Raw genomic sequence first — 14,335 nt, 5'->3', positions numbered from 1 at the left:
CCCGACGTGGGGCTCGAACTCACAGACTGTGAGATCGTGACCTGAGCTGAAGTCGGACGTTCAACCTACTGAGCCACCCAAGTGCCTCTCATTTCTTTAATTAAAATCAAAATTTAAACAGCCACAAGCAGCCAAGAGCTACTGTATTGGACCATGTGGTATCTATTTTGGATCAATTAAGGTTCAATGGGAAACAGTCGTCTTACTCAAAATAGGGTAATTTGAGGAATATTCATTTAGAAGACAATAATTACAAAGGTGCAGGAGTAGGGGAAACACAAGTGATGGTTTTGCAACCTGGGGCTAGTGGCAGCCAAGTTGTTACCACTCCTAGGCCTGCAGGAACAAGGAGAAGCTGTGGTTCCTGGAATCAGGACAGAAAATTAAGTAGATTCTACCATGTCATGAGGAGTGGAAAGACACAGTCAGCCCGAGATGGCCTCACATTAGGAGCCAAGGGAACAGATGCCCTACCCCCACTCTCTTTCCTTCCTCAGATCTCCCACAGAGGCTCCCCATCAGCCAGACCCAAGAGAGAGTCAGAGAGAAGAGTTGTTAGTCAGCCTCCAGGGTCAACAGCAGGTAGACAATGGATGCAAGGAGAAAAGAGAAGATATCCAACACGTGGATCTTGACCTGAGTGCTTGGTTCATTATTATTTATTATATCATTCCTATACATGTTATTCTTTTCTTTCCATATGAGACTGTGGTTTACAAAGAGAGAGAGAGAGAGAGAGAGAGAGAGAGAGGAGAAGGAAGGGAGGGAGGGGTTAAAGAAATGAGGGAAAGCAAGATAAAGGAAGATGAGTTAGAAAGAAAACAGACCCAAAAAAGAGGTTAGTGAGGGAGGGAGCCAAAACATAAGAGACTCTTAAAAACTGAGAACACACTGAGGGTTGATGGGGGGTGAGACAGAGGGGAGGGTGGGTGATGGGTATTGAGGAGGGCACCTGTTGGAATGAGCACTGGGTGTTGTATGGAAACCAATTTGACAATAAATTTCATATTTAAAAAAATAAAAATAAAAAAAGAATAAATGTTTGGTAGAAATCACCAGAGAAATCACCAAAAAAAAGTATAAAATTTTTAAAACTAGAGTTGATTTCATTAAAGAGATGTGTCAAATATAGGAATTAAGAAAAAAGAAAAAAAGAAAGAAAGAAAACAGACCCAACCAGTGAGTTCTTGCATCGTATAGTGCTAAGAACGTGATGGATTTATCAAACCTGAAAAATAGTAACCAAAAGTCTGAATAAATGAACATTATCAAATATGTTTGTCAAGTCAGTAAAACAATAGAATTTTTAATGCTATATATTGCATTCTGTTACCTGTGATGAATCTTAGATAGTAGCCTCTACTTTTTAATCTTAATGTATTTCTTTTTAAGGAAACCAGAAATTAAATAAGGACATATAACATGCTCAGGAGTGCTATGAAGAAACACCACAGTCATGTGGACCTTTGTTTTTGTTTGCCTTCCTGTGTGTTGGAACTGCACTTCAACATTCTAGATAAAACCAGAGCCATGAACTTGAACTGCGGTTTGCTTTTAAAGATGTGTGTATCAGTTAGGAATGCTTTGGCTGACAGTGAAAGGCAACTGACTAACAGCGGTTTCACAGAGACTATTTTTCATACATTAAGAAAAGATCTGGATGGGCAACTGCCGGTGTTGGCTCAACGCCTCAGTTTCTGGGCTGGCATCTTCCAGACGCTTCTGACCTTTTCCTTCCAGTCACCAGTGATTAAAACAGCTCCAGGTATGAAGTTGAAGGCACCTGGCATGGGGGAGGAGGAGACTCGACAGGTATACGCATCAGAATATATCATGCGGGGTATTACCCATTTAATATATCATGAACATATTTCAAGATAAAAGATGTATTTCCATAACTTCATTTTAAATGGTTACATGCTATTCTGCTATGTGGATATTCTATTTATTTTAGCAATCTGCTGTTGTTAGATATTTACTTTGTTTCTATCTTTTTAGAATCACTGACAATACTGCCATGGATTTTGGCATTATTGTTGCTGAGTATCTGAGCTCATTCCGGTTTCCTTACCACACATTCCAAGAAGTGAAACCATGAAACATTTGAAATGCTTCACCTGTGGTCAGATTTAGAGACAATGGCCACAAACAGAAGTTTTCTCCCAAACCCTTAACAAACCACCTACCTCTTGTCTTGTTGGCTAGAACCGTGCCACATGGCTACCCCTAGCAGCAAGGAGGCCGGGGACAGGGGCATTTAGCTTTTGCAGCTTGTAGGGAAGTTGGCAGGAGCTAAGGGGGTCAAAAACAGCGTTGCTCATTGCCCAGCCAGCTCAGCTATGAATGCCTAAAATATTTCACCCGCAATGTCCAAAATAAGTACCATGAGAATAACAAATTCCTTGGCTTTAGGAATAATTTCTAGAAGGCCTCTATTTATATGTACATGTTGCCCAGAGGGGTGACCTACCATCAACACATCTGTGCCCTTTGTCGTGTTAGCATTGATTTATTTCTGAAGATTTGCTAGCAGTTGCTGAGTATAAAGCCAAGTGTTAATAAGATAACTAGGCTTTAAGATAGTAGACATATATCAGGAAATCTCCAGGACATTTAGAGTGGAACTTTAGTATCAATAATCAGGCAAAGGCACTACATTTAGCAAGAGGAGCAGGTAGGGCAGAAGGCGCTGAGAGGATGGATTTCACCCACTGCACTTAGCCTAACATCACCATCAGAGCCAACTTGTGCAGGCAAGGCAGAGTCTCTCCAGTATGTGCTCCCCTCCAACCCGCCTAGAATCAATGAGACATGAAAAATGGACATCATGGGGATGGCAGACAGACCCAGATTTCTCCCCTCATAGTAGGGTGCTGGCTAGGAGTGCAGACTCCAGGGCTGGACTCCCAGCGTCCAAACCCTGGGCTCCACCCACTCTGTAATCTATTCACAGGGTTGTAATGAGGACTGAACAGTTAACGAATATGTAATGTAATGATTAAACAGTTACTGAATTGATAGCATGCATAGTGTGTAATAAGTGTTATATAAGAGCTGGCTTCAAAAATTAAAGCCTTGCTCCTCTGATCTTATTGACATTAGGCTTTAATATGTGTATGTTCTGTTAAAGTCTTCATTTTCTTATTATTAGAGCAACATAGGTTTACTACAAAGAACTCAGAAGAGACAGAAAAACAAAAGAAACTACAGTATCCCTCCTCCAGATGCAAATACTAAGACGCAGCTACTACTAGTTATGCTTGATCCATCTGTATATTTTAATTTCAAAAATTAGGTCTACTTTGCGTAGTGCTCTGTATTATGTCCTTTTAAAAAATGTTAGCAACAGGGGCACCTGGGTGGCTCAGTCGGTTAAGCATCCGACTTCAGCTCAGGTCATGATCTCACAGTTTGTGGGTTCCAGCCCCGCATCAGGCTCTGTGGGGACAGCCTGGAGCCTGCTTCGGTTTCTGTATCTCCCTCTCTCTCTGTTCCTCCCTGCTTGCTCTCTCTCTCTCTTTCAAAAATAAATAAAAACATTTAAACAATTTTTTAAAGATAAAAATTTGTAGCAATATATTAGGAGCATCTTTTCATATCTAGAAATATATTTCTACAGTATCTTTTTAGTTGTCACAAAGTATTCTGTTAGGTGGTTTTCCATACCCATTATCAATTCTCTGGGGTTGGGCATTGATGATGTTTGATTTGGTTTAGTTCTTTTGATCTGTTAACCTAAAAATAGACACTGTTACTTTACCAGCAAAAGATGGGCTTATTTGGGCATAAAAGAGAATTACAATCTGGGACAAACAAACTGTAGTAAAACTGAAGGCAAGTCATGGGAACAAAGGAGAGTTCCCCCCCCCCCTCCTTTTTAAGGAGGAAAGGGGTAATTTGGAAAGGCTGTTAGGAACTACAAGTCTGTTAGAGTAAACTGGGAGTTTGACTGTGGTGGCTTCTCATTGGCTGAGCTGTTACCGGGGGGATAAGGAAAGCATGTCTTCGGGTGCCTGGGTAACTCAGTCAGTTGAGCTTCGGACTTTAGCTCAGGTCACCATCTCACGGTTTCTGGGTTCCAGCCCCGCGTTGGACCCTGTGCTGACAGCTCAGAGCCTGGAAACTGCTTCAGATTCTGTGTCTTCCTCTCTCTCTGCCTCTCCCCTGCTCGTGTTCTGTTGTGCTCTCTCTCTCTCTCTCTCTCTCTCTCAAAAATAAAATAAACATTAGAAAGAAAGAAAGAAAGAAAGAAAGAAAGAAAGAAAGAAAGAAAGAAAGAAAGAAAGAGAGAGAGAGAGAAAGAGAGAAAGAGAGAGAGAAAGAAAGAAAGAAAAGTGTGTCTTCCTCCAGCTGGAGCCGTAGAGTAGCATCCACGCGCAAGGCTAAATCCAAGTAAGGTCAAGCCCATCTCTTCCTGGTGGGTCTGCAGTTGACTACTGAGTTGGGGGCGGGGGGTGAGAACCCCCCCTTCCGAAACCTCCCGACTCCATTTTAGAGAGATTTCCTTTAGTAATTTCCAGAGTTATTTTATTTGTTTTTTGTATTCTAAATGGAAGTGTGATCAACATCCTTGGGGTGAAATTCTTGGGCACATCCATGATAATTTCCTTAGGATAAATCCTCAGAGGTGAAATTACTAGGTCAACAATTATGCTTATTTTTAAGGCTTTGATGAGTATGCTTCACTTGATCTCCAGAAAATATGCATTAAAGTATGCATTCATTTCTTTACCCTTCTAGAAAGCACTAAGTATTATCATTTGCTTTGTTTGCAGTTTTCCTGTAATACTTTCTGGCATCCCCAAATGTGACAGTGTCTTGGAGGTAGCACCCCCAACACAAACATGTGCTTTCTATAATTTGTCTTCAACCCTCGGCCCCTGAGCTTTTTTCTTGCCTTTGTCTCAAGGACCTCCTGTGGTGGACTGGATTTTTGCCGTGATGTCATTTACAGCTGGAGAGTCTTTATGTTCAGATTCTGATTTGGTTGTTTCTGATCATCATCTAGGTCTGAGAACCACTACTTTTTTCAAGTCAATGTTTGTCCTAATATAAATAAATACATTGGCTACATTCTTAGGTTACAGCAAGACACATGGTGTGATTGTTATCACTGTGCTTTGAAACTAAAATTGAAATCTTTCAGCATTCTTCAGCGTTCTATACATACTCAATTATTCTACTCATCCTCTACATTCCTGGCCTATGTGCTCGGGATATAAAGGTGAAAATAATAATCATCCCAGCCCTGGAGAAGCTTGGGCTGAAGGAGAGGTAAACACATAAATCACAGTGCAATGTGAGATATGCCATTGAGACATTTTTATCACCTGTCGTGATAACACAAATTGCTATGAGGGGACAACTGGACATTAAGTAACCTTCGGCTCATTCATTTATTTTCATAATACTTAATAGAGCCAGGCCCTATACTTTTATTTTCAAAATGTTTGTTTTAGCATAACAAAGCAATATATACCACCTCAGAAAGATCAGGAAATGCAGGCAAGCAAAAACACAAACAAAAACCTTCTAAAACTGCCATCCCATCTACTTTCTCTCCCTTGAGCCACTATTAACACTTCAACATTTTAAGTTGTTTTCTATTTTTTTTAACAAAAGTGGGATCAAAACATCATGTTTTATAATCTACTTTTTTTTTTAATTTTTTTTTCAACGTTTATTTATTTTTGGGACAGAGACAGAGCATGAACGGGGGAGGGGCAGAGAGAGAGGGAGACACAGACTCGGAAACAGGCTCCAGACTCTGAGCCATCAGCCCAGAGCCCGACGCAGGGCTCGAACCCACGGACCGCGAGATCGTGACCTGGCTGAAGTCGGACGCTTAACCGACTGCGCCACCCAGGCGCCCCCTACTTCTTTCATTTAATATGTCACGAACATATTTCAAGATAAAAGATATATTTCCACAACTTCATTTTAAATGGTTACATGCCAGGGCGCCTGGGTGGCTCAGTCTGTTAAGCGTCTGACTTCGGCTCAGGTCATGATCTCACAGTCTGTGAGTTCAAGCCCCGCATCGGGCTCTGTGCTGACAGCTCGGAGCCTGGAGCCTGCTTCCAATTCTGTGTCTCCCTCTCTCTCTGACCCTCCCCCATTCATGCTCTGTCTCTCTCTGTCTCAAAAATAAATAAACGTCAGAAAAAAAAATTAAAAAAAATAAATGGTTACATGTCATTCTGCTATGTGGATATTGTATTTACTTTAGCAATCTGCTATTGTTAGATATTTACATTGTTTCTATCTTTTTAGAAGAAAGAATCTGCTGTGGATTTTGTCGTTGTTGCTGAGTATCTGAGCTCATTCTGGTTTCCAAGAAGTGAAACCATGTAACATTTGAAACGCTTCACCTGTGACCAGATTTAGAGACAATGGCCACAATATACATCTCCCAGCTTTGTTGTTTTTTGTGGTCTTGGGTTTCAGTCCCAGTTACTGTAGATTAAACTTGATCAAAGTTTACATGTACTATGAGCCAAAGTTCAATGACTTCTACTTCTGTGGCTGTCTGAAGGGTATCACTTTGCTACAAAACACAAGATGATTAGTTCTGAAATGTAATGTCTTCTTGAAGCCCAGTTAGCAGGCTGCCTGAGATCATTTGTAGACCACCTCTCCAGGCTGACTGTCAGCATGTTAATTTTGCTCAAATAAAGAGCACGTTTGCTCTCTGGGGGGTTTATTCTTATTTAAGAAAATGAGAAGCAGGACCAGGAGGTGGGAGATTCCTTCAATGATATACAATGAACCAGGGCCTCTGAGGCAGGTACAACGTGGGCATAATGGTACCATGATGCCAACACAGCATGCCTAGCTCTTCTGGTTTCGGTGTGCCCCAGCTTATCAAATATTAGGGAAAACCCAGGAGTCACATTACAGAGCACTAAAAGTCATCGTTCCCAAGACTATACCCTGAGTTCCACCAGGCCCTCTTAGGTCACCAGTTTCCAGACTAAGTCTGGCAAGGGTCCTATCCCACTCTTTTACACTTTGAAACATGAATTCCAACTGTATCACAGATGAATTCCAACTATATGACATCCTGGAAAAGGCGAAACTATGAAGACAGTAAGAAGATTGGTGGCTGCCAGCGGGAGGGGGAGGGAGAGATGAATTGGCGGAACACAGAATTCCTAGGGCCGTGATACTGTTCTGTGGGATACTACAGTAGTGGACAATTGTGTAATGACACGGACAGCACCACGTGTACAACACCAACAGAGAACCCGAACCAAAATGATGGACCCTGGGTGATGACAATGTGTCAGTGTAAGTTCATGAGTTGTAGCAAATGTACCCTTGCAGTGAGGAATGTTGACAACGGGCAGGACACGTATATTTGGGGACAAGGAGTCTAGGGGAAATCTCCGTACCTCTCTCTCATTTTGGGTGTGAACCTAAAGCTGCTCTAAAAAACAAAGTCAAAACAAAACAAAACAAAAAACCAGATGACAGCAAAGCAAGAGTTACCTCATCAGCATTATTGCATCAGTTACTCCCGAAGAATTTCAGAAAACAGGTTGGAATTTCAGACTCATGGATGAGTGGGTGAGGCAAGTGGCATTATTCTTGTCATTAAGATGCCAGAATGGACGTGAAGGCAGCCACAATCTGAGTCATCACTTTATATAATTGTCACATTAACAATAAGCCAGAATAAAGAATATTGATTCTATTTTTTCCGCTCCCTGGAAAATATAATTTTTGTAGTGAGGTTGTAAGGTAATTAATTGGAAGACCTACTTCATTAAGTTACTTTGCAACTGAGGACTAAGTGTTTGGGGTAAATTTTCTTGTTTGCTGTCATAAGTGATGTATCTCATTACAATACTGGTTTCTTTCTAGCTGATCTCCCCGATCTTGAATCTTCTTCATTTTGAAGAGAGAGTGTTGTAAATTGTCGTGTTTAGTGAGTATTTACAACTCCTGGGCTGTATAATCTTCACAAGCAAACGGGGTATAGTCCTACAAGGAGATAGGGCTTTCTGTTTTTGAGCAATGATTGTTACATAATTCAATGTTAATCAACTGAGTTTAATGCAACATATATTTATTGAGTGCCTATTCTGGGTTGAAACTGTGCTAGGCTCTGGAGGGAAAAAGATGTAAAGCAAGAGATACAAAACAGGGTTCTTCCAAAAACAGGCAACGCTGTTGGAAAGAAAAGACCTATACTCATGAAACAATCCAATCACGTGTTGGGCATATGTGACAAATGTCATTCATTCATCTATTCAACAAAAATACTGAATACCATGGTCCCGTGCTAGGAAGGAACCGGAGATATACAGTTAAATGAAATAAAATCTACACCTTCAAGGTACTTACAGTAAAATGGAAAAAATCAGACAAGTAAACAAGAGTCTCATCTCTCTGTGATGAGGGAGGAGCACAACAGAAATGGGTTTGAGGGGCGGGGTAGAGTCTGGGAGGGTTATGGAAAGCTTCACAGAGGAGATGACTGCAGGAGGCCCATGCTAAAAGGAACCAGGGTTTTCTGGAGAAATGACAGATCCAGGTCCAAAGCAGGGAAAGGTGAGCCTGAGGTGAGGTCATAACGTTTGCTCATTAGATGTCTCTAACAAAGCACCTTGTTTTAAGAACGGTCATGTATGAAACAGACAAGAGTACTGAATGGTAAGGAAGTTACAAATTAAAATGGGCTAGATTACCAGGGAACGTTTCACCAAGAAGCTGGGAGTAGGAACTCTGTTGAACCTTGGAAGACACCTAGGGTTTGAGAAGGCAGAATGTAAACTGGTATAACATTTTGTCGGGGGGGGGGGGCGGGGAGGGGAGGAAACTTGGTGATGCATCTTTTATTTTTTTTTTTATTTTTTATTTTTAAAAATTTTTTTTTAACATTTATTTATTTTTGAGAGAGAGAGAGACAGAGCATGAACGGGGGAGGGGCAGAGAGAGAGGGAGACGCAGAATCGGAAGTAGGCTCCAGGCTCTGAGCCATCAGCCCAGAGCCCGATGCGGGGCTCGAACTCACCGACCGCGAGATCGTGACCTGAGCCGAAGTCGGACGCTTAACCGACTGAGCCACCCAGGCGCCCCATGATGCATCTTTTAAAAAAAAAAAGTGAGGAGCATACCTAGTGACCCATAATCCCACCTCTAGGAATCTATCATATAGAAATAATTGAAAGGGGAGAAAGATTCATGTACAAGAAAGTTTATCACAGCATGGTTTGTACAGCAAAGGAAGAAAGGAAAGAAAGAAAGAAAGAAAGAAAGAAAGAAAGAAAGAAAGAAAAAAGAAGGAAAGAGTAGAGAGAGAGGAAGGAGGGAGGGAGGGAAGCAGGAAGGAAAGAAAAAGGAAAAAAGAAGAGAAGCCCTTCAATAAAGAACTAGCTGAAGAAATTACAGTGTTTCATGCGATGGAATACTATTCAGTCTCTGAAAAGACTGTAGTAAAATATATTACTAACTACCTTGGAAAGACATCCATGTTATCTTTTCCCATGACATCTGGCAGAACCTATATATAACATAAACTCTTCCCTGTGAAAAGAAAAGAAGTGTGTGTGTGTGCGTGTGCGTGTGCGTGTGCGTGTGCGTGTGTGTGTGTGTGTGTAGAAAGAGATGTGTGTCTGTCAAGCTCAAGGGGAAATTCTGGAGAGCCCGATTGTTAAGGGGCATGAGCCTGAAGTACTTCCTACTCTATATACTTTGTTAATGCATGGGTTTACGGTTGTTACTTATTTTCATTTTATTTTTCCAAATACAAATTTTAAATATAGAAAAACAGGTATATACTAGAAATAAAGTTGCTATTTTAGGTTCCAAATATAAACATAAAACCTTTTCTAACTTGGAGGGAGGGTGATGATTTAAAAACCAAAAATCATACACAGAAAAAAATAATTATTGGAGAATTACTCTGTTTAACATCTCATAAACAGCCCCTTGATAAAAGTGTGGGGTGTATTGGCTTCATTCAGAAATTAAGAAAACAGGGGTGCCTGGCCCAGGCTCATTCAGTTGATCCACTAACTCTAGATTTCAGTTCAGGCCATGATCCTGCTGTTCGTGGGACTGAGCCCCACTTGGGGCTCCACACTGAAGACAAGGAACCTGCTTGGGATTCTCTCTCTCTCTCTCTCTCTCTCTCTCTCTCTCTCTCTCTCCCTCCCCCACCAACCTCCTCGTGTTTTCTCTCTCTGTCTCTCTCTTTCCCGCAAAATAAATAAACTTAAAGAAATTAAGAAAACATTAATAGTGGTTGTTTATACTGATAACACGGTTATTTTTGCATGGGAATAGAAAGTACCACCTAGTACCCGAAACTCCATAATCTTTTTTTTTTTTAAATTTTTTTTTCAACGTTTTATTTATTTTGGGGACAGAGAGAGACAGAGCATGAACGGGGGAGGGGCAGAGAGAGAGGGAGACACAGAATCGGAAACAGGCTCCAGGCTCTGAGCCATCAGCCCAGAGCCCGACGCGGGGCTCGAACTCACGGACCGCGAGATCGTGACCTGGCTGAAGTCGGACGCTCAACCGACTGCGCCACCCAGGCGCCCCCCGAAACTCCATAATCTAAAGCAGCAGCCACATTTGCAAGTGTCTTCTTTCTTTCTTTTTTTTTTTTTTTTACCATTTTATTTATTTTTTAAATTCACATCCAAGTTAGTTAGCATATAGTGCAACAATGATTTCAGGAGTGTATTTCTTAATGCCCCTTACCCATTTAGCCCATCCCCCTCCCACAACCCCTCCAGTAACCCTCTGTCTGTTCTCCATATTTAAGAGTCTCTTATGTTTTGTCCCCCTCCCTGTTTTTATATTATTTTTGCTTCCCTTTCTTTATGTTCATCTGTTTTGCATTTTAAAGTCCTCATATGAGTGAAGCAATATGATACTTGTTTTTCTCTGACTAATTTAACTTAGCATAATACCCTCTAGTTCCCTTCACATAGTTGCAATGCAAGTGTCTTCTTGGCATCAAAGGCAGTATTTTGCACCCCTGGGGTATGTTCTCTTAACATGGAACTAGCAGGACTCAAATTAAGAATGGCCATGTTAGGGGCGCCTGGGTGGCTCAGTTGGTTAAGCGGCCGACTTCGGTTCAGGTCATGATCTCATGGTCCGTGAGTTCAAGCCCCGCGTCGGGCTCTGTGCTGACAGCTCAGAGCCTGGAGCCTGTTTCAGATTCTGTGTCTCCCTCTCGCTGACCCTCCCCTTTTCATGCTCTGTCTCTCTCTGTCTCAAAAATAAATAAAAACGTTAAAAAAAAAAAAAAAAGAATGGTCGTATTAGACCTGCTTCAAACCACTGAGTCAGCCAGGCAGACAGACTTAGATGGACATTACCCACTGTTATGATATCTGAGCTTTGCTTTAAAAAAATACTGGAGATGGGGAAATAGATGACAGCGTAAACAAGGCTGGCCACAAACTGACGATTATTAAAGCTGGGTGATGGGTACATGAGGGTTTATTATCAAATTCTGTCTATTTTTCTGTTTGTAATTCTCGGTAATAAAAAGTTTATAACTAAGATCAATCAAATAGAAGTCAACAAATCTTGGCTATTTTTAACAAGTTTATTTATTTATTTTGGAGATAGAGCAGGGGAGGGTCAGAGAGACAGACAGAGAATCCCAAGCAGGTTCTGCGCTGGTCTGGTCTCATGAACCAGGAGATCATGACCTGAGTGGAAATCAAGAGTTGGAAGCTTAACCAACTGAGCTACCCAGGTGCCCCTGGAGTCCTTTTATAAAAGACTAAAATAGGGTTCAGTTCTAAACCTTTGCTGCTAAATTAAGAGATATTCCAACCATAGCCTTGTCTTCAAATTAATTCAGCATTGAAAAGACTGAAGAGACTTCTGTCTGAACTATGAAGATCATTCCATCTATTCCTATCCCTGTGCTGGGAACTGTGCACAGTCACTCCTGTATATTAACATCCTTGCTCAAGGGACGACAGAGGCATCTTCAAATTATGCAATGGATACAATAAATCTTCAAATTGTGCAATGGATTCAATAAATCTTCAAATTATGCAATGGATTCATAAGTATGAATAGCAATTTTGTCCCAGATCAATGTACTTGGGAAATTTAAAACTTTTTAAAAGATCCAGCTGACAAGTAAATAATTTAACTTTTTAACGTACAAATTTTTAGCAGAATGAACAAGACCGCCACCTGCTGGGAACACCTGAACTGCCTGATGTGCAAATTGAGGAGCAAGTTTTCTGGACTTCCAATCACCTGAGACCTACAGGTTAAAAATGAAGATTCATAGGCTCCAGACCTATTGGATTAGAATCTCTGCAGGTACAGCTCAAGAATAAGCATTTTCAGGGGCACCTAGGGGGCGAAGTTGGCTAAGTGTCCAACTTCAGCTCAGATCATGATCTCACCATTTGTGGGTTCAAGCCCCAGTCGGGCTCTATGCTGACAGCCTGGAGGCCGGAGTCTGCTTCAAATTCTCTGTCTCCCTCTCTCTCTGCCCCTCCCCCACTTGTGCACACGTGCTCTCTCTCTCGCTGTCTCTCAAAAATAAATAAATAAACATTAAAAAATGTTTTTAAAAAGAACAAGCATTTTTTATACCAGTCCTTAGGCACTCTGAGGTCTAAGAGACAAATGCCTTAGCATTCTGGGAATGCTTGTTGAATATACTTTTATCTAGATCACACTCTACATTTACTGAATCAGGATCTTTAAGCAAGGGTGGTGGTTGGGGCGCCTACGTGGCTTAGTCGGTTGAGCATCCAACTTGGCTCAGGTCATGATCTCACAGTTGGTGAGTTCAAGACCCACATTGGGCTCACAGCTGTCATGAGGGCAGAACTCACTTTGCGTCCTCTGTCCCCCTCTCCCTCTGCCTCTGCCTTGCTTGTACTCTCTCTCTCTCTCTCTCAAATAAATGAAACGTTTTTCAAAAGGGGGTCTGGGACTTTGGATTTGTAACAAGTATGCCAGATGCATTTTAAAAGATGAATGCTTAGTAAATATGGCAGAGTCGAATGCCGTATTTCACTCCAGATATTCTCTATACCAGGACAGAAGAACACAACAGCAGTGAATTGAGAACTGGCAAATAGAACATCCAGATGTGGGGTTTGGGCACTGCTATCTCTACAAGTTTATTCTTTGGATTTCTGTCCTGTTGCTTTAATTCATCTCTGTATCATTGAGTTCCAGACCATCCCCTGCCGTTCTTGCCCTTAACCCCCAGGTGCTGATGGCTTCATCTCTAATATCAGCTAACAAATGTGCCTAACAGCAGAATTCCCTCTTGGAGAGATCTGATTCCACATCACTCTCCTTCCCCTCCCCCACCCCCCCCACCACCTCACTTTCTCTGTGGACCTTTTGATGTGTGCCAGTGCCCACATCCACCCTACCTCCTTTTCTCCTGGGGACCGATGCTCTAGGTTTGGATCCACCTTTGGAATCACATTTGTGTCTAACAGATCACTAAACTCCAGGTTTATGCAGGGGTCACATGGGGGACCTTGCCCTGTTCTGGGATTTATCTGGATTTCTTCCATGGGTCCTACCTTACCTCCACTGCCGGAGCAGACTCATAAAACATGATTGTTGTCTTTTCTGCTTCAGGTTAAATGAGAAGTCCCAATTGCTTCACAGCAGCCCAGGGGTGGGGGGAGTTCTGTGCCTAGTTAAGCCTGGTATATACTGGATTAAAGAAAATATAAAAGAGCCTTAAATAAAATACTGTCCATCATGAATATACTAGAGGGAGAAACAGGATGCAGAATTTCCCAAACTTAACTACTGATCCTTTTTTTCACGGACCAACCCATGAGACCATTCTACAGAATGTGCTTTGGAGAAGTGTTATTTATTTTTCTCTTGGTTACCCTGGGGGCTCTTTGTTTCAAATGATCTGTGTGTCTCTTTAGTCATGAGGTCCAGAAAAAAGAGCCGGTGGGGGGGGGGGGGGAACTGCGTCGGGAATGGGCTAACATGGATTGCATGGGATGGAAGCATTACCTTGCATCTTCCACACCACTGGTTCCTTTTTCAACAACTGAGGGTTCTGCTTGATTTTCCGCCACAAAACTTCTCTGCTAATCACGGCACGCTTGTGTAACTACGGGTACCTTTTTTCAGCTCTCCTTGTATTCCACAGTCTTTTCTTCCTCATGTTTATACCATATGTGCTCCAGGTGCAACAATCTGTGTGGTGGATTGAAGAGCTGGCAATGGCTTTTGGTCAGTGGTTTTTGAGCAGCTCTGCAAAGCATATTTTGCAGAATAGTTAGTCTCATATGTCTGTCTTTACATATTGGGCATGGTTTTTTTGTTTGTTTGTTTTTGCTTTTGTTTT

The 14,335-nt window shown here is 41.8% G+C and overlaps 1 long non-coding RNA gene across 1 annotated transcript; it reads left to right on the top strand.

Annotated features, from left to right (window-relative positions):
- Positions 1–1,237: 1,237 nt before the first annotated feature.
- On the top strand, positions 1,238–6,692 carry LOC122483691. Its single transcript, XR_006297445.1, has 2 exons — positions 1,238–1,765; positions 6,274–6,692. It is a non-coding gene; the product is annotated as an uncharacterized LOC122483691 (long non-coding RNA).
- The last annotated feature ends 7,643 nt before the right edge of the window (positions 6,693–14,335 follow it).

This window comes from Prionailurus bengalensis, chromosome D1, assembly GCF_016509475.1.
Source record: "Prionailurus bengalensis isolate Pbe53 chromosome D1, Fcat_Pben_1.1_paternal_pri, whole genome shotgun sequence".
Taxonomy (NCBI): Eukaryota; Metazoa; Chordata; class Mammalia; order Carnivora; family Felidae; genus Prionailurus; species Prionailurus bengalensis.
This window is presented reverse-complemented; position numbering and strand designations above follow the sequence as displayed.